Raw genomic sequence first — 20,736 nt, 5'->3', positions numbered from 1 at the left:
ATTAACTAAAATGCACAAGTTTTCCGTGATGAAATTTGAACACGCAACATTTGGGTTACTAGACGTTATACACGTTATATGCTCGACCAATCACTGATTCAGTGATTGATTTATTTAAGTTGAAGGCATTCAGTTGTGCAACTGACTAGGTACCCCCCTTTCCCTTTCCCTTTCCCTCCTTTAATTTTGCCTTAAGTAACCTTCTGTCTCAGGTAACCATACCAAGCGTAACATATCATACTATGTAAAGTGTTGGTCCCATGTTTCATGAGCTGAAATAAAAGATCCCAGAAATGTACCATACGCACAAAAAGCTTATTTCCCTCAAATGTTGTGCATATATTTGTTTACATCCCTGTTAGTGAGCATTTCTCATTTGCCAAGATAATCCATCCACCTGACAGGTGTGGCCTATCAAGAAGCTGATTAAACAGCATGATCATTACACAGGTGCTCCTTGTCCTGGAGACAATAAAAGGCCACTCTAAAATATGCAGTTTTGTCACACAATACAATGCCACAGATGTCTCAAGTTTTGAGGGAGCGTGCAATTGGCATGCTGACTGCAGGAATGTCCACTTGAGCTGTTGCCAGAGAATGTTAATTTCTCTACCATAAGCCGCCTCCAGTGTCGTTTTAGAGAATTTGGCAGAACATCCAACCGGCCTCACAACCGCAGACCACGTGTAACCATGCCAGCCCAGGACCCCCACATCCGGCTTCTTCACCTGCGGGATCGTCTAAGACCAGTCACCCAGACAGCTGATGAAACTGAGGAGTATTTCTATCTGTAATAAAGCCCTTTTATGGGGAAAAACTCATTCTGATTGGTTGGGCCTGGCTCCCCAGTGGGTGGCCTGGCTCCCAAGTAGGTGGGCCTATGCCCTCCCAGGTCCACCCATGACTGCGCCCCTGCCCAGTCATGTGAAATCCATAGATTAGGGCCTAATGAATTTATTTAAATTCACTGATTTCCTTATATGAACTGAAAGTCAGTAAAATCATTGAAATTGTTGCATATGCGTTTATTTTTTTGTTCAGCATAATTTGAGGGCCCGGATTTACTTTTACTATGTTACGTCTAGTATATGAGACCAGACTGCACTTCCTACAATGATATGGTACTTACCTTTTTAAGTTTTATTGGTTTACATCTTATCTTTATTCACATTCTGAATGAAAACGTGGTCCATGGTTCTTTTTCATGATTTGGACAATGCTCTCTGTCAGTTCCCACACCTCAACGCGTATAGAGTATGTAGACCTTCCTCATAACCGTACATGTTTCTGAGGATGAGGAGGATGATGGAAATACAACAATATGTGCACTTTGTGCAGTTGTGATAAATTACTACATTAGTATGTGGAAATTACGTAAAGGGATGGTGGGTGGCTGAGTGGCTGGATCCTACTTTCTCTAAACAGGAAGCCGTCTCATTGTGTCTAGAAGGGAGAGGGATTTCCTTGAGAAACACCTATGAAGTCATAGTAAGACGGATTCGACACTGACACTGTGCATTCCAGCTTGACGTGGAACACACTGTCCTTTGGGAATGCAATGCCACCTTACTCATTTCCAGTTAGAAGAGGACTCATAATACGTTGTAAACAAATCACATTTACAGAACACACATACATTGTTCTTGTTACTGCATGAGACATGAGACTCGTTTTTAGTCGATTGGGTTCCATTCCTTTGACATGCTCCATCAGCTTCTAGAGGCTAAATCTATTTAAGCAATTTTTCTCTGTAAGGCTGTTTTATTTAACTGTTGAGGAGGCATACTTCTCACGTCAGCTGCTTCTCTGGAGTTAAACTATTTATTTTCTTGCCCCCATTAAGTAATTTTCAGTTGGCCCCGCAGTAGATAACTGGTGGTAAACCCTGACTTGTCCTGCCTGTCTCAGTTGTCCCCTGGCCTAAGGCCCACCCAGTGGCTGCTTGCTAAGAAGGTGATCCTCTCCATGGGCCTGTCACCCGAGTGGCAGTTAGCCTCCTGCTGTGACACTATCTCACCATATCACCCTCATTAACACACAAAGAGTAGACAGAATGACACCCGACTCCGCCCAGCTGCTTCCCACAGTAGGAATCTACTCAGTCCCCCATTATTCTCCTTCAGGTCTTGTGTCTGTACTCTTCATGTCACGATCGTCAACGGGACTGAGAGAGGACCAAGGCGCAGCGCGTGGAAAGTACATCTTCTTTATTCTTAAAGAAGGAAAAAACAAAACAACAAACCGAACAGACGACCGTGAAGCTATACAAACATCAGTGCTGACACAAAACACTTCGACATAGACATGGAAAACACAGGAGACAATCACCCACCAACAAACAGTGAGAACAACCTACCTTAATATGACTCTCAATCAGAGGAAGTGCCAAACACCTGCCTCTAATTGAGAGCCATACCAGGCAACCCTTTAACCCAACATAGAAACACAACACGTAGAAATGCCCACCCAGCTCACGCCCTGACCAATAAACACATACAAAACAAGAGAAAACAGGTCAGGAACGTGACACTTCATTAGTCGCCCATCGCCCCTAGGGAGTATAGTACATGCATGAAGTGCTTTGGATTTGGATGATATATTTCTGTGACGTTGGTCTTGTAATGTGGAAGTCAATGGGAGTAAAGATGAGTTTTTAATGTATCTGTTGTTTGTGTGCTCTGTGTGTTGTCCTTTTAGGGTAGGCACATTGCCAGTATGGCTGTCATGTCTTGATTGATGAGCCAGAAACTCCCCCAAAAAAGAGGGTCCCTGTTGATCAGTCTGATAATTCTGCTTGTTTCATAATGATACAGGATTCTTTCTCTCTTACTATTTTGTCCATTGTGGGATGCGAGAATCACACCTCAGTGTAGCATTGCATTCTGAGACTATGACAACTTCCTTTGGCTGCAGCATTTCAGCGCTAATCCAGTTGATGAGCAACATTCTCACCTCAGAATAATATTCTCACCTCAGTCAAAATAACAGTGCCTGCCGTACATACTGTATGAAGGACCCTGAAAAGGTCATGAGAAAAGCAATCACACCTTCCCACTGCTTAGAACGGTGTTTCGTTAGTGTGTTTATCCAATCAAGAGCTTGTTAAATATCTTCATCCTCTGATTCAACTCTGACCCCTTCACTTCACACGGTCAACAGAACAGAGAATGAAAGTGAGGGGTTAAACAATATTTCATCTGGATGACACTGGTTGAACTCAAAAGGACATGTCTTCTCATCCATCCTTTGGCTCAACTCAATCAGCCTGACTAACCGGTGTCTGTATGTATCCTCGCTACTTTTATAGCATCGCTACTGTATATAGCCTGTCTTTTTTACTGTTGTTTTATTTCTTTACCAACCTATTGTTCACCTAACACCTTTTTTGCACTATTGGTTAGAGGCTGTAAGTAAGCATTTCACTGTAAGGTCCAGACAGGAGGAGTGTTGTATTCTGCGCACGTAACAAATAAACTTTGATTTGATTTGATTTCCCTTACTCCCCTACTTGTTCCACACTATCTTTTTGGCAGGATTCATCACAAAACATACAGCGCGTAGATGCAAGCCACAAGATACACATGAGCAGAAAGTGTTTGCACTCTTTCTTCTCTCTTCTCTCTTTCTCTCTCAGTTAAATGCAAAGTGTCATATTTCAAATGTACAGTAGGTTGAGGGAGTGGCTGTTTTTTAATTTGGAAGTTGTTGATTTGGGCGGCTTGTTGACCCAATGTTGCTCTGGGTGAAGTGAGGTCATGGGATTTCCACTCCTCCTGTCTGGAGCACCGTATCTGGGTAGGGTGGCTTGGACAAAGCCTCTGTCCATCACAAACCTCCCACAGAGGCTACAGTGGAGAGACTAAAGGACAGAGACTGACAGAGTTCATAAAAATGTCTCTGAATGTGTGCAACAAGTTGTTCGCCTGCCTTTCTGTGTAGAAAGTCCAGGTTTTGATGGTGATTAACTACAGCTTAGTGTTCAAACAATGACCACAGCCCAAGTTCCAAATGAGAGGAAGTAAGGGAAACATATGAAACTGCTGGACTTTTCCTTTCCATTACTGGTCTGTCTACCTCTGTCAGGCACATCACCTGACTCTCCTCCCAGCCACTGGCTGTCTGGAGAACTCTGAGGCTGTCCTGTGATGCAGTCCTTTTCTAAACCACACAACAGGACTCACTACACTATTCTCTCACAATTTGAGTATGGATAGATGGATGAAGATTGTATCTGCCTCCCTCTCTTGTCCATTCCCTGTGTGTGACTTCTAGTATATAAACTAGCATGTCTTACATGGAAATGCATGCAAAAATATAAAACGTGGGCAGCAATTGTTGTATTAAGTGTATGGACCATAGTCTCGACTCGCCTGTAGGTCTGTAGCTTTGTGTGTTTGGAATTCTCAAGTAGAGCAGAATGTCAAATTGCTGTGATCCAGACTTTTTGTTTTTATAAGGAAACACACTCTTGAAGTTTAGCCTTTGTGTGTAAGCCAGGCAGACTTTATAGAGGGGGGTGGTGCAATAAAACAGAAATTACACTGGAATGCATTCATTTATTTCACTGGGTAAACAAACTTGTTTTAATCTTTTCCCATGTACATTTTTCCTCTTTTTGAGTGGAACAGGAGATGGAAAACGCTTTGTTCAGTTTGATGTTGTCGTTGCAGTCAGTGGGGATTGTCTGGGACAAATAAACAACAGGAAGAGGCTCCCATTTGGGAATAGTTTGATTATACACACACTCTGCAAAATGTGAATGTGACTTTGTCTGTGCATAAACACAAACATCCTCAGCTTTTATCTAAACCTCTACAAATCCTCACTCTGAAGCTGACGTGCATTGCTTTTTGAATACAAACCCCTACCACAGAGATATCACCCTAAAAGTGCAGTGTCAACCCATTTTCCCTGCTGCTGTGTCTCGTCTATCAACATAATATAACAACGCATTCCAGGTCCCCTTTATCCTAAGGCCTGGGGAGGGGCTGGGGACCAAACCAACCTCGAGAATGTAGTGACGTAGCAACCTTCTGAAACACTACATTCTAGAGGTTGGTTTGGTCCCCAGCCCCTCCCCAGGCCTTAGGATAAAGGGTTTTACTGACAATATTACACTTACTGTCACTTTCAATTCTCAGGCTCCCTAGCTAGCATCATGTTGGATGACCTACAAATTTTGCTCATTCTATTACATATGTATTTTTCCAGATTAGCTGTTGCTGAGTATGATTTGAATGAAGAGTCTTATGAAAGGCTGTTTTGTTCTACGAAGCCGCGGTGAATCGTGGTTTGGGATGAGTTCATCCTGGAAGGAGGAATGGAAGAAATAACATTCCCATGGAGAAGGGGAGAAAGGGGTGGGGGTGTAACCGTTCTGGGTGAGTCATGTGAATGAGTTAGGTCTTTCACCAGATTTATTCTAACTTTTTCAATGACCAATAAGCACCAATTAGCCCACCATGTCTTAGTCAGGAGTCAGATTCTGGGAAGAGCCACCCTCGCTTCCACACAGAGGGGGCAGCCATCTTGGAGGGGGGCGGAATCCGAAATGAAATGCTAAATGGCAAGACTCTTTTCATCTAGACGATGGGAAAATCCAGCATCCGACCCTGGGACCCTTTCCAGTTTTGGTGTTCCCCTGGTACACGATAAAAGAGTGAATGTGTATTCATTGAATGAATGAATACAGATGAATAAAGTTGTCTTCATTTTTCCTCTGGTGAACTCCAGCACTAATGAGATCTAGCCCTGGGTTCATACTCTCTTCCTGTAGAGAGGAGAGCATACCCTCTGACCACATCACCTGTGTGTTAGCTACTGAGGTACAGGATATGGGTCATTGTAACAGTGTCTCAATGACGCCTTTTATGGGTTTGGGGGAAGTAATATAATATCTCTGATTTGTATTTAGGACAGACTATGGAAGTGTACAGACCTAATATGTAATGTAAAGCCATTCTAAGAAGCACACGTCAACATTAAAAATAACTTTTTTCAGGCCCATTGTCTGTATTCAATAGCCGTACCTAACTACGACCACCCCCAGGCCAGTCATCTCACAAACATCACTATTCCCCAATCCATTGTATAACCTTTTTACCTCCATAAAAAATAAGACCATAAAGTTGAACCTACAGTGTCAGAAGTGAGCCGGACTGGAGTGGCTGGCTTCCCGAGAGGAAAGTTAATCATTAAAATATGGAGTGTAAAGGCTGATAAGGCAAAATGCTACTACGGCCATGCCCTGGAGTCTTTTTCTCCCCTTGTTCCGCTCTTTCTTTTGATTTGGATGTGGTTTGCTTCAAGCGTTTTGACTGTTGATACGGCCCTGTTCAAGTCAAGTGTAGCGTGACTAACAATGTTTTGAGACAATGTAAGTGTTCCTTCTTTTATTCCCCCTATGCCTTTTGGTGTGTTTATTAGGGTTAAATGAGCACAGTGGAGGGAAACCAGCCCACTCATTCACTCAAGTGAGGTTCTATGGTGGTGCTGGAGATTCCTCAGGTTGTATGCCTGCACAGTTCTCTCAATCAAGGGTATGGATGTTTACATATAAGATGCACTTGGCTCAACCCGTATGACGCTGTGGTGAGGACGTTTGGACAGTAACTTCTAAAGTATGATGGGATCTGTAATTTCACGAGCAAATAAACAAACCAAATATCTCAAATAACCATCTTTGCACTAAATCAAATCAAAGAATAAACAAGAAGTTTGTCTCTTGGACCATGTTTCTAAGGATGGGATTTCCTTAGCTCAATCCATGCAAACCAGCAAATAGGCTAGATTTAAACCCGTCTGAGTGAGAAACTAAACAAATCTATGAGTTTGGTTACAGCACCCAGCTATCACTAGACCTCTCGCTTTCTGCCTTCTTCCACCCCCCTCGCCTATATGTTAAATATATGTTCCGTATATTGTTTCATAGCATTCCCTAAAAGCGGAAGGTAAACCCTTAATTATGCGTGTGCTCTGTCAGTGTGGTACGGGCCGCTCTGGGGGAAACCAGGCAGCTGTTAGAGTTACCCAGACCATCACAGAGGTTCTGCCGTGCATGTTCCACTGATGCTCAGCTTAACCCAAATCAAAACTATTGTTGTCTCTGCTTCTCTGATTTCCTGCACTACATCTCACATAAAAGAGAGAGTAATGTTTGGCCTTTCATTGTAGTGAAGAGCTTAAATTGGACTTACAACCCAAAGGCTTTATATTTTCTCTTAAAAACTTGTGAATCTAACTTTGACTCTTGTTAGAATATAATTCAAACCTGACATATTTTAGTAAGAGAAGAGAATTTGTTAGTGCATGCTGGCTGTGGTGGTGATAACTCCCATCACTACAGGAAGTGAATTGTCCTGCCTTTTGTGACTGGGTTGTCATTGGCTGACAATAACCCTCTAGAACCCATTACTGTAGATCTAGCCAGCACAATCTGGAGAACACAGTCAGAAGATTCAGACATGGGCCTGAGTTTGATGTGTCTCTAGCTACTTCTGTATCCCTGCCTCCCTCTCTCTACCCATCACCAGCGATTAACCACCCGGTCTTGGGCTACACAAACCAGGACCGGTAACTTCCTCATCTGGGTCATGGCGGTAGTGGTCCGTGGCAGTCTCTCTCCGATCATGTCAAGTCTGTGCGTGTTGGAAACAGGCATCAAAGATGGGAAACAGCTGTGGGGCCAAGTTGCCGGTGGTGATAGTGTGTACTGTAACGGTGAAGGGCATGATGGTGACAGTGCTCAACACATGGCAGCAAGAGGACATCAACACCCCACTGTGTCTGCGCTCTGTCTGTGTACCGTATGGCTGTGGAGCCATGTGAGGTATTCCGCTGTAAAACATATCCAGGAGACAAGGAGTAGATGATTTCCAAACTCCTGTCTCCTGCACTTTGTAACTGTAGCCCTGGAACAGCCCCCTCTTCAACCCAGGAGAGGGTTTCAATTCCCCAAATCCTACCTCATCCACACACAGGGACAAGGAATTACAGCACAGGCTCATATTGGTTTACACTCTTTGTTGATGTTCTTTGGAAATTAGTAGCATGCCTTTCCATTCAGGCTCATCCCTTTGTTTATTTTGATGAGCTGTCTAAATTGAGTTGAGAGATGTATCATTTTGTGGGACGGCTGATTATTTGGACACATGGTTTCTGTTATCATAAACATGACTACCCGTATGGATTCCATGTTCTTTTTGTGTGATCCCTTTGGAAGGTTTACAATATCCTGATCTTCTGTTCATTAACCAATTACCACAAGTAATTTACCCCACTGACCTTCTTTCCCCTGTGCATCACATGTTTATAACCCTGAAAAATGATCCGGCATGGTGTTCATGTTAAATTATGTTTAAAAAATTATATGGGGGGACTGTTTTAAAATGTAGTTTTATTGGAAGGCTTATTGGTGTCACGCCCTGGCCTTATTATTCTTTGTTTTCTTGATTATTTTAGTTAGGTCAGGGTGTGACATGGGTAATGTTTATGTTTTGTTGGTTTTGGATGTTTATTTGGTAAAGGGGTTATGGGGTGTAAAGTATGGTTTTGTGTTTAGTGTAGATGTCTAGCGTTGTCTATGTTGGTGAGTGATCTAGAAGAGTCTATGGTTACCTGAATGAGTTCCCAATTAGAGACAGCTGATGTCGGTTGTCTCTGATTGGGAGCCTTATTTAGGGTAGCCATAGGCTCTCATTAATGGTGGGTAATTGTCTATGTCAGAACGTTTGTAGCCTGTCTGTCTATGCACAACGTTTGTAGCTTCACGGTCGTTTTGTTGTTTTGTTTGTTTGTAATAGTGTCTTTTCGTTTCATGTTCATCTTCGTTCGTTTAATTAAAAAAGAAGATGTATTCATATCCAGCTGCGCCTTGGTCCTCATTCTCTCCAGTACACGATCGTGACAGAATTACCCACCATAGGACCAAGCGGCATGGAAGGCGGCAACAGGACCTACCCATAAAGGATTTCTGGACATGGGAGGAGATACTGGATGGTAAGGGGCCGTGGGATCAACCTGGAGAATATCGCCTCCCTCGTGAAGAGCTGGAGGCAGCGAAAGCCGAGAGGAGGCGATATGAGGAGGCAGCACGGAGACAAGGCTGGAAGCCCGTGAGTACAACCCAAAAATTTCTTGGGGGGGGCCTTAAAGGGAGTGTGGCGAAGTCAGGTAGGAAACCTGCGCCTACTCCCTGTACTTACCGTGGAGAGCGGGAGTACGGGCAGACACCGTGTTACGCAGTAGAGCGCACGGTGTCTCCTGTACGCGTGCATAGCCCGGTTCGGTACATTGCAGCTCCACGTATCGGCCGGGCTAGACGGAGCGTTGAGCCATATGTCATGAAGCCGGCCCAACGCATCTGGTCACCAGTGCGTCTCCTCTGGCCGGCGTACATGGCACCAGCCTTACGCATGGTGTCCCCGGTTCGCCTACATAGGCCGGTGCGGGTTATTCCACCTCCCCTTACTGGTCAGGCGACGGGGAGCATAGAACCAGGTAAGGTTGGGCAGGCTCGGCGTTCAAGGGAGCCAGTACGCCTGCACGGTCCGGTATTTCCGGCGCCACCTCCCCGCCCCAACCCAGTACCACCAGTGCCTCCTCCACGCACTAGCTATATGGTGCGTGTCTCCAGCCCTTTACCACCAGTGTCTAAACCACGCACCAAGCCTCCTGTGTGTCCCCAGAGTCCTGTGCGTCCTGTTGCTGCTCCCCGCACTAGCCCTGAGATGCGTGTCCCCAGCCCGGTGCCACCAGTCCCGGCACCACGCACCAGGCCTACAGTGCGCCTCAGCCGGCAGGAGTCTGCCGTCTGCACAGCATTGACTGAACTGCTCGTCTCCCCAGCGCCATCTGAGCCATCCGTCTCCCCAGCGCCATCTGAGCCATCCGTCTCCCCAGCGCCATCTGAGCCATCCGTCTGCAATGAGCCTGCAAAGCCGCCCGTCTGCCATGAGCCCGCAAAGCCGCCCGTCTGCCATGAGCCCACTAAGCCGTCCGCCAGACAGGAGCCGCTAGAGCCGCCAGCCAGACAGGAGCCGCTAGAGCCGTCCGTCAGACAGGAGCCGCTAGAGCCGCCAACCAGACAGGATCTGCCAGAGCCGCCAACCAGACAGGATCTGCCAGAGCCGCCAACCAGACAGGATCTGCCAGATCAGTCAGCCAGCCATGAGCAGCCAGATCCGTCAGCTAGCCATGAGCAGCCAGATCCGTCAGCTAGCCATGAGCAGCCAGATCCGTCAGCTAGCCATGAGCAGCCAGATCCGTCAGCTAGCCATGAGCAGCCAGATCCGTCAGCTAGCCATGAGCAGCCAGATCCGTCAGCTAGCCATGAGCAGCCAGATCCGTCAGCTAGCCATGAGCAGCCAGATCCGTCAGCTAGCCATGAGCAGCCAGATCCGTCAGCTAGCCATGAGCAGCCAGATCCGTCAGCTAGCCATGAGCAGCCAGATCCGTCAGCTAGCCATGAGCAGCCAGATCCGTCAGCCAGCCATGAGCAGCCAGATCCGTCAGCCAGCCATGAGCAGCCAGATCCGTCAGCCAGCCATGAGCAGCCAGATCCGTCAGCCAGCCATGAGCAGCCAGATCCGTCAGCCAGCCATGAGCAGCCAGATCCGTCAGCCAGCCATGAGCAGCCAGATCAGTTAGCCAGCCATGAGCAGCCAGATCTGTCAGCCAGCCATGGGCTGTCCCTCAGTCCGGAGCTGCAGTCCCTCAGTCCGGAGCTGCAGTCCCTCAGTCCGGAGCTGCCATTCCTCAGTCCGGAGCTGCCCCTTACCCTGGTGCTGCCCCTTACCCTGGTGCTGCCCCTTACCCTGGTGCTGCCCCTTACCCTGGTACTGTCCCTGACCCTGGTACTGCCCCTGACCCTGGTACTGCCCCTGACCCTGGTACTGCCCCTGACCCTGGTACTGCCTCTTACCCTGGTACTGCCCCTTAGTCTGGAACTGCCCCTGAATGCAATGGGGTTAATGTGGAGGGGGGTCGTTTGGAGGAGGCCTAGGAGGTGGTTAGGTACTGTGGTGACGTGGGGACTACGACCAGAGCCGGAGCCGCCACCGTGGAGGGGAGCCCACCCAGACCCTCCCCTAGACTGTGTATGGTGCGCCCGGAGTTCGCGCCTCAAGGGGGGGGTTATGTCACGCCCTGGCCTTATTATTCTTTGTTTTCTTGATTATTTTAGTTAGGTCAGGGTGTGACATGGGTAATGTTTATGTTTTGTTGGTTTTGGATGTTTATTTGGTAAAGGGGTTATGGGGTGTAAAGTATGGTTTTGTGTTTAGTGTAGATGTCTAGCGTTGTCTATGTTGGTGAGTGATCTAGAAGAGTCTATGGTTACCTGAATGAGTTCCCAATTAGAGACAGCTGATGTCGGTTGTCTCTGATTGGGAGCCTTATTTAGGGTAGCCATAGGCTCTCATTAATGGTGGGTAATTGTCTATGTCAGAACGTTTGTAGCCTGTCTGTCTATGCACAACGTTTGTAGCTTCACGGTCGTTTTGTTATTTTGTATAGTTTGTATTAAGTGTTCGTCTTTCATTTAAATAAATTCATTATGACTGCATACCTTGACGCGTATTGGTCCGACCCATGCTTCTCCTCTTCAGACGAAGAGGAGGAGAACGATCGTGACAATTGGGGGACTGTTAACTAGAGGGAAAGCAGAGCCCTGTTTGGATGCCAGTGGTTTTCACAAGCTGTCCATGGTTCCAAATCTCCAAACCAGCGCTAGCTGGAGGAATGTCAGTTTCATCACGTGTGTTTTTATCATGGAGGATTCTGACCCAAAGAGAGCAACAGCAGGACCTGGTGAGAATATGTTACTCTGGACTGCATGTACAATAGGCCACATGGTACAGAATGTATAGGATTGACTGGAGGCTCTCTGAACATTATGGTAGTAGTGCTGGGGGACACTGGTCTACTAGAGCCCTCCTGCCCCCTTCACCCTCCTGCCTGAGACAAACACAATTGATGGCCACTGAGTCACAAACAGATGTCATTCCCTGGTGCAGTGAGTACGGACAATGACACAGTGACAAATAAGGGCTTAAACTGTGCAGTGGGGGGGCACACCTGTGAAATGAAAGGGCTGATCTGGAGTAATGAGAAGCAGGCCAGTGACAGAGGACAAAGCCTTGTTGTTTTAGAGGCCTAGCCGCTCTTTGTGCCAGTAAAAAAGGGAGAGCATTTCGGGGAGAGGTGAAATATTTACACTAGGCAGCAGCAGCCAGGGCTTTATGACGTGCACTAGCTGGACCATGTGCAGGGCTGCAGATGACCTGAGGTATTGTAGAACAGCTCTGGTTTCCCATAAACCTCTGCTCTGATCCACCATGTGTCCTGTGGCTGTCTTTGGCCGGTATAAGACTCTGGGGTTTATGAAATGCTCGAGGTGCCCTTGAAGTACAATAGACAAAACCTTCACATACTGTACAACACGTACAAGGTACAGGGCAGCAGCTACTGTAGTCAGCATAGAGCTGAGTGCAGTACAGGGGTTAATAATTGTGATAACCTGAGAAAAGGATGTCATTTCAGCACTTTCAAATGAAGACAATTTATTTTTGCCTGAGTCTGAGACATTTATCAGTGTGCAACAAAACCTATTCAGCACATTGACCTTAAAGGGCGACTGAACTTCCTGATTTTGCCTCGTTTTAGATTTGGTTCACTAAGACATTCAAGTGGTCATGACTGAATTAAAATGGAAGTTGGCTTTTGGGGTGTGGTTTGATGTGGGAAGAGTAAGCCAAATGATTTTGTCAATTAGCTTCAGCCGGCTGGTGTGCGACTGTTGCAAAATTGGATTGACTTTGGATAGCCTATCTCTGGGGCTAATTTGAGACCGTCAAGAATTTATTATTAATGTATATGACAATATTTTCATGTTGCACACCTTTAGCTTTGTCATTAAATGCTTTCAATATTTGTATATGAATTTCTACAATTTACAGTTGGGTTGAGGTTTATAAGTCATAGAAATTTGGAGCCATTGGAATTTTAATATATTGTCTCATGTACGTTGTGTAATTTACCGATGGTCCCTAACTAGTCCCAGAGGTACAGTTGAATTGTGTGCAGCTGCACTCCGAATTGATGAATACTTGTGTGCTGCCAGCTATGGGCAAGTGGGCAGGATTAAAACAAACCCAACCTTAATTTTCGTTCTGATGCAGTCACGACCACAAGTCTCACAAAACTCTGTTTTGGACAAGACTGACTATAACCAAAATTATCATATGACACACTTTAACAGTAGAATACATGTTTCTGACTCATATTGATGCCACAGGCTGTTTTATAAATGAGAATTTGTTTTTAGGGGCAGTTGCCCTTTAAAGATTAAATCAGCAGCCACTGTTCGCCACCTAGTACCTTTGCTATTGTTTTTGTTTTGTTGATGAAAACAGAGCAGAGAAGCATCCGGCAGTGTGGAAAAAAGAATTGCAGTACATATTCTGCTGTTCTATTGCGTGTGTAATGATGTCCGACATGAAAGAATTGTGTTTGTTGTCGTAATATCCCAAAGGGACGTAGTAGTTTCACCTATTAAGGAGTCAAGCTTTAAGTTTGCCATTGATATTTGCTCTTTTTTTTGCTTAAGCCATTTTTCCACAACTTTGGAAGTATGCTTGGGGTCATTGTCCATTTGGAAGAACCATTTGCAACCAAGCTTTAACTTCCTGACTGATGTCTTGAGATGTTGCTTCAATATATCCACATAATTCTCCATCCACATAATTTTCCATCCTCATGATGCCATCTATTTTGTGAAGTGCACCAGTCCCTCCTGCAGCAACGCACCCCCACAACATGATGCTGCCACCCCCGTGCTTCACGGTTGGGATGGTGTTCTTCGACTTGCAAGCCTCCCCCTTTTCCTCCAAACATAACGATGGCCAAACAGTTCTTTTTTTTGTTTCATCAGACCAGAGGACATTTCTCCAAAAAGTACGATCTTTGTCCCCATGTGCAGTTGCAAACCGTGGTCTGGCTTTTTTTATGGCGGTTTTGGAGCAGTGGCTTCTTCCTTGCTGAGCGGCTTTTCAGGTTATGTAGATATAGGACTCGGTGGATATAGATACTTTTGTACCTGTTTCCTCCAGCATCTTCACAAGGTCCTTTGCTGTTGTTCTGGGATTGATTTGCACTTTTCGCACCAAAGAACATTAATCTCTAGGAGACAGAACGCGTCTCCTTCATGAGCGGTATGACGGCTGCGTGGTCCCATGGTGTTTATACTTGCGTACTATTGTTTGTACAGATGAACGTGGTTCCTTCAGGCGTTTGGAAATTGTTCCCAAGGATGAACCAGACTTCTGGCGGTACAACATTTTTTTTTCTGAGGTCTTAGCTGATTTCTTTTGATTTTCCCACTATGTCAAGCAAGGAGGCACTGGGTTTGAAGGTAGGCCTTGAAATACATCCACGTGTACACCTCCAATTGACTCAAATGATGTCAATTAGCCTATCAGAAGCTTCTAAAGCCATGACATAATTTTCTGGAATTTTCCAAGCTGTTTAAAGGCACAGTCAACTTTGTGTATGTAAACTTCTGACCCATTGTAATTGTGTGAATTATAAGTGAAATAATCTGTCTGTAAACAATTGTTGGAAAAATTACTTGTGTCATGCACAAAGTAGATGTCCTAACCGACTTTCCAAAACTATAGTTTGTTATCAAGACATTTGTGGATTGGTTGAAAAACTAGTTTTAATGACTCCAACCTAAGTGTATGTAAACTTCTGACTTCAACTGTATATTGAATTATAGCCTCAATGTAACACTGTAAGATTTAAAAGTCATAAGTAATCTTTAAAATAATATTGAAAAGTTTTGAAATTGGATTGGATGTAATTAATCATCATAGTAAATGTAATATGAGCCTTGTATAAGTCAGTCCAGCCTACATGGGCAACCTTTAGCACCTTCTATTACCTCATGGTCATACCCCAAATTACCTCGAAGAGACAGGCCTTTATGAGAACCTGAAATAACCACAACCTGTGTCTGTCTGTAAAGAGAGTGGTGGTCTGCATTTGACCCCACCTTAAAGCACCTCTCTAAGTAATATCATATTGATTTGATATATCAGGCTTCCTAAAAATGTAATTTCACATGATTAATAACAGTTGTTATCGGGTCCGTGTAACAGTCAAAGGGCAGGACGTAAAACTGCTGCTGTCTGCAGGAAATGGCCCTGCATCTGAAGAAGCCCCAACAAGATGGGCCAAACACAATCAGGCACAGATGATGAAAAGGTAATGCAACCAATCAGAGAAATAACAGGAAATCCAGACTTGATAACAATAGTATGTCAACCCTCGAGCTAACATTAGCAGGTCAGGAGAGATACAGTACATATCGGACCTCAATGTCATATTATCTGCTTATTGTGGATGTACTTTTTAATAGCAGTAGGGGCTTCATAGAGGGGTTTCGTCTTCCCATTCCCTTTTCATAACTGCAGGGCTCATTCCCATTTCCTTTGCATAACTGAGTTCATCTAAAATAACCCCTTCAATGATTAGTTAACAAACAGGGTTATTAACTTCTCTAGCATAGGGGGCAGCATTTTCACATTTGGATGAAAAGCGTGCCCAGAGTAAACTGCCTCCTACTCAGTCTCAGATGCTAATATATGCATATTATTATTAGTATGGGATAGAAAACACTCTGACATTTCTAAAACTGTTTGAATCATGTCTGTGACCACAACATAACTTATTTGGCAGACAAAACCCAGAGGACAAACCATTCAGATTTCTTTTTTTTTGAGGTCACTCTCTTTTCAATGACTTTTCATTGGGAATCCAGATTTCTAAGGGACCTTCCTGCAGTTCTTATCGCTTCCACTGGGTGTCAACAGTCTTTAGAAATTGGTTGAGGTTTTTCCTTTGAGAAATGAAGAGGTAGCCATGTTCAGAATGAGGCTCCAGTGAAGTGTACTGTTTGTTAGAGGCGCATGACCAGAAAGCATGCTACACAATGTTTTCCTCCAGTATTGAACACAGATCATCCCGTCTTCAATTTAACCGATTATTTACGTAAAAAAATACCTGAAGTTGTATTACAAAAGTAGTTTGAAATGTTTAGACAACGCTTACAGGTAACTTTTGAGATATTTTGTAGTCACGTTGTGCAAGTTGGAACCAGTGTTTTTCTGGATCAAACGCGCCAAATAAATGGACATTTTGGATATATATCGACGGAATTAATCGAACAAAAGGACCATTTGTGATGTTTATGGAACATATTGGAGTGCCAACAGAAGAAGCTCGTCAAAGGTAAGGCATGAATTATATCTTTATTTCTGCGTTTTGTGTTGCGCCTGGAAGGTTGAAATATGATGGTCTGTGATTGTTAGCTGGGGTGCTATCCTCAGATAATAGCATTGTTTGCTTTCGCCGTAAAGCATTTTTGAAATCTGACATGTTGACTGGATTCACAACAAGTGTAGCTTTAATTTGGTATATTGAATGTGTGATTTCATGAAAGTTAAATGTTTAATAGTAATTTATTTGAATTTGGCGCTCTGCATTTTCACTGGATGTTGGCCATGTGGGATGCTACCGTCCCACATATCCCAGGGGGGTTAAAAGATTCAGGTGATTTGTCTGGCCTGTCATCATGGGCAAATGGTGATTACTGGCTTGAATACAATGCATACAGTATGAAGGCATTAATTGAGGTGCCGTAGGGGAGGAGACAATATCGAACCATACTGACACTGACACTAACTCTCTGTATAATCATATAACTCCCTATACAACCATATATGTGGCTATATAACCACATCGTTAACTATATCACCATGTCTATAACTATATAACCATATATATAACTATATCACCATGTCTATAACTATATAAACATATATATAACTATATCACCATGTCTATAACTATATAACCATATATATAACTATATCACCATATCTATAACTATATAACCATATATATAACTATATCACCATGTCTATAACTATATAATCATATATATATCTATATCACCATGTCTATAACTATATAACCATATATATAACTATATAACCATGTCTATAACTATATAACCATATATATAACTATATCACCATGTCTATAACTATATAACCATATATATAACTATATCACCATGTCTATAACTATATAATCATATATATAACTATATCACCATGTCTATAACTATATAACCATATATATAACTATATCACCATGTCTATAACTATATAACCATATATATAACTATATCACCATGTCTATAACTATATAACCATATATATAACTATATAACCATATCTATAAATATATAACCATGTCTGCTATAACTGCCTGTATAACCATATCTATCTCCCTATAGAACCAAATCTATAACACCCTATATAAACATACATATAACCACATATATAACCATATATATAACTACATAACTACATATATATAACTATATAACCATATCATTAACTCCCTATATAACCATATATATATATATATAACTCCCTACATAACCATATCTATAAATATGAAACCAAATATATGAATATATAATGACATCTATAACTCCCTATATAACCATATCAATAACTCGCTATATCACCATATCTACAACTACCTATATAACCATATATATAAATGTACATAACCATATCTTTAAATATATAACCATATATACAACTACCTATATAACCATATATATAACTGTACATAACCATATCTATAAATATATAACCATATATATAACTACCTATATGACCATATATATAATTCTACAAAACCATATCTATAAATATATAACCATATATGACTATATAACCAAATCTATAACTCCCTATATAACCATATATATGACTATATTACCATACCTATAACTACATATATAACGATATATATAACTATATAACCAAATCTATAACTCCCTATACAACCATATATATGACTCCCTATATAACCATATATATAAATCTACATAATCATATCTCTAAATATATAACCATATATGACTATATAACCAAATCTATAACTCCCTATATAACCATATATATGACTATATTACCATACCTATAACAACATATATAACGATATATATAATTATATAACCATATCTATAACTCTCTATATAACCATATATATGACTATATTACCATACATATAACTACATATATAACGATATATATAACTATATAACCAAATCTATAACTCCTTATATAACCATATATATGACTATATTACCATACATATAACTACATATATAACGATATATATAACTATATAACCAAATCTATAACTCCCTATATAACCATATATATGACTATATTACCATACCTATAACTACATATATAACGATATATATAACTATATAACCAAATCTATAACTCCCTATACAACCATATATATGACTCCATATATAACCATATATATGGCTATATAACCACATCGTTAACTATATAACCATATGTATAACTATATAACTTTAACTAAAACTACATAAACATATCTTTAACTACCTGCATTACCATATATATAACTATACAAACATATCTGTAACTGCCTAACCGGAACTATATAACTATAACTATTTAACCATATCTATAACTATAACTATTTAACCATATCTATAAATATATAACCATGTCTGCTGTATAACTGCCTGTATAACCATATCTATCTCCCTATAGAAACCAAATCTAAATTTCCCTATATAACCATACATATAACTCCCTATAAAACCATATATATGACTATGTTACCATATTTATAACCACATATATAACCATATATATATATAACTACATAACCAAATCTATAACTCCATATATAACAATATATATAACTCCCTATATAAACAAATCATTAACTCCCTATAACCATATATATATATATATATAACTCTACATAACCATATCTATAAATATGTAACCAAATATATGAATATATAATGACATCTACAACTCCCTACATAACCATATCTATAAATATGTAACCAAATATATGAATATATAATGACATCTATAACTCCCTATATAACTATATAACTATATCAATAACTCCCTATATCACCATATCTACAACTACCTTTATAACCAAATATATAACTCACTATATAACCTTATATATATAACTCACTATATAACCATATACATGACTATATAACCAAATCTATAACTATATAACCAAATCTATAACTATATAACCATATCTACATGACTATATTACCATATCTTTAACCACATATATAACCATATATATATAACTATATAACCAAATGTATAACTCCCTATATAACCATATATATATATATAACTCCCTATATAACCATATATACAACTACATATATAACCATATATATATAACTGTATAACCTTATATATTCATATATAACCATATGTATATTACTACCTATATAAACATATATATATAACTATAGAACCATATATATATATATTACTACCTATATAACCAGATATATATAACTATATAACCATATATATATATATATATATATATATATATATATATATATATATACTTCCTATATAGCCATATATAACTATATAACAATATATATAACGATATAACCACATATATAACTATATAACTTTAGAATTAACTCCCCATATAAACATATATAATACTCTATATAACCATATGTATAACTATATAACCAAATATATTACTCCATATATAATCAAATCAACAACTGCCTATATAACCATATATATCACTCCATATATAACAATATATATTACTATCTATATAACCATATATATAACTATGTAACCAAATATATAACTATATAACCATAACTATAACTCCCTATTTAACCAAATCAATAACTCCCTATATCACCATATATAAAACCACCTCTATAACCATATATATAACCACCTCTATAACCATATATATAACTATATAACCAAATATATACCTATATAACCATATCTATAACTCCCTATATAACATTATATATAACTCCCTATATAACCATATCTATAACTATTTAACCATAACTATAACTGCCTATATAATCATATGTATTACTGCTTGTATAACCATATCTCTATCTGCCTATGTAACCATATCTATAACTATTGCACCATATCTTTAACTATGTAACCATATATATAACTATACAACCATATAACTAACTAGATAACCATATATGACTACAGAACCAAATCTCTAACTCCCTATATAGCCATATATATGACTACAGAACCAAATCTCTAACTCCCTATATAGCCATATATATGACTACAGAACCAAATCTCTAACTCCCTATATAGCCATATATATGACTACAGAACCAAATCTCTAACTCCCTATATAGCCATATATATGACTACAGAACCAAATCTCTAACTCCCTATATAGCCATATATATGACTACAGAACCAAATCTCTAACTCCCTATATAGCCATATATATGACTACAGAACCAAATCTCTAACTCCCTATATAGCCATATATATGACTACAGAACCAAATCTCTAACTCCCTATATAGCCATATATATGACTACAGAACCAAATCTCTAACTCCCTATATAGCCATATATATGACTACAGAACCAAATCTCTAACTCCCTATATAGCCATATATATGACTACAGAACCAAATATATAACTCACTATATAAGCATATATATGACTACAGAACCAAATCTCTAACTCCCTATATAGCCATATATATGACTACAGAACCAAATCTCTAACTCCCTATATAGCCATATATATG

The sequence above is a fragment of the Salvelinus fontinalis genome, chromosome 2 (assembly GCF_029448725.1).
Source record: "Salvelinus fontinalis isolate EN_2023a chromosome 2, ASM2944872v1, whole genome shotgun sequence".
In the NCBI taxonomy this organism is placed as follows: Eukaryota; Metazoa; Chordata; class Actinopteri; order Salmoniformes; family Salmonidae; genus Salvelinus; species Salvelinus fontinalis.
This window is presented reverse-complemented; position numbering follows the sequence as displayed.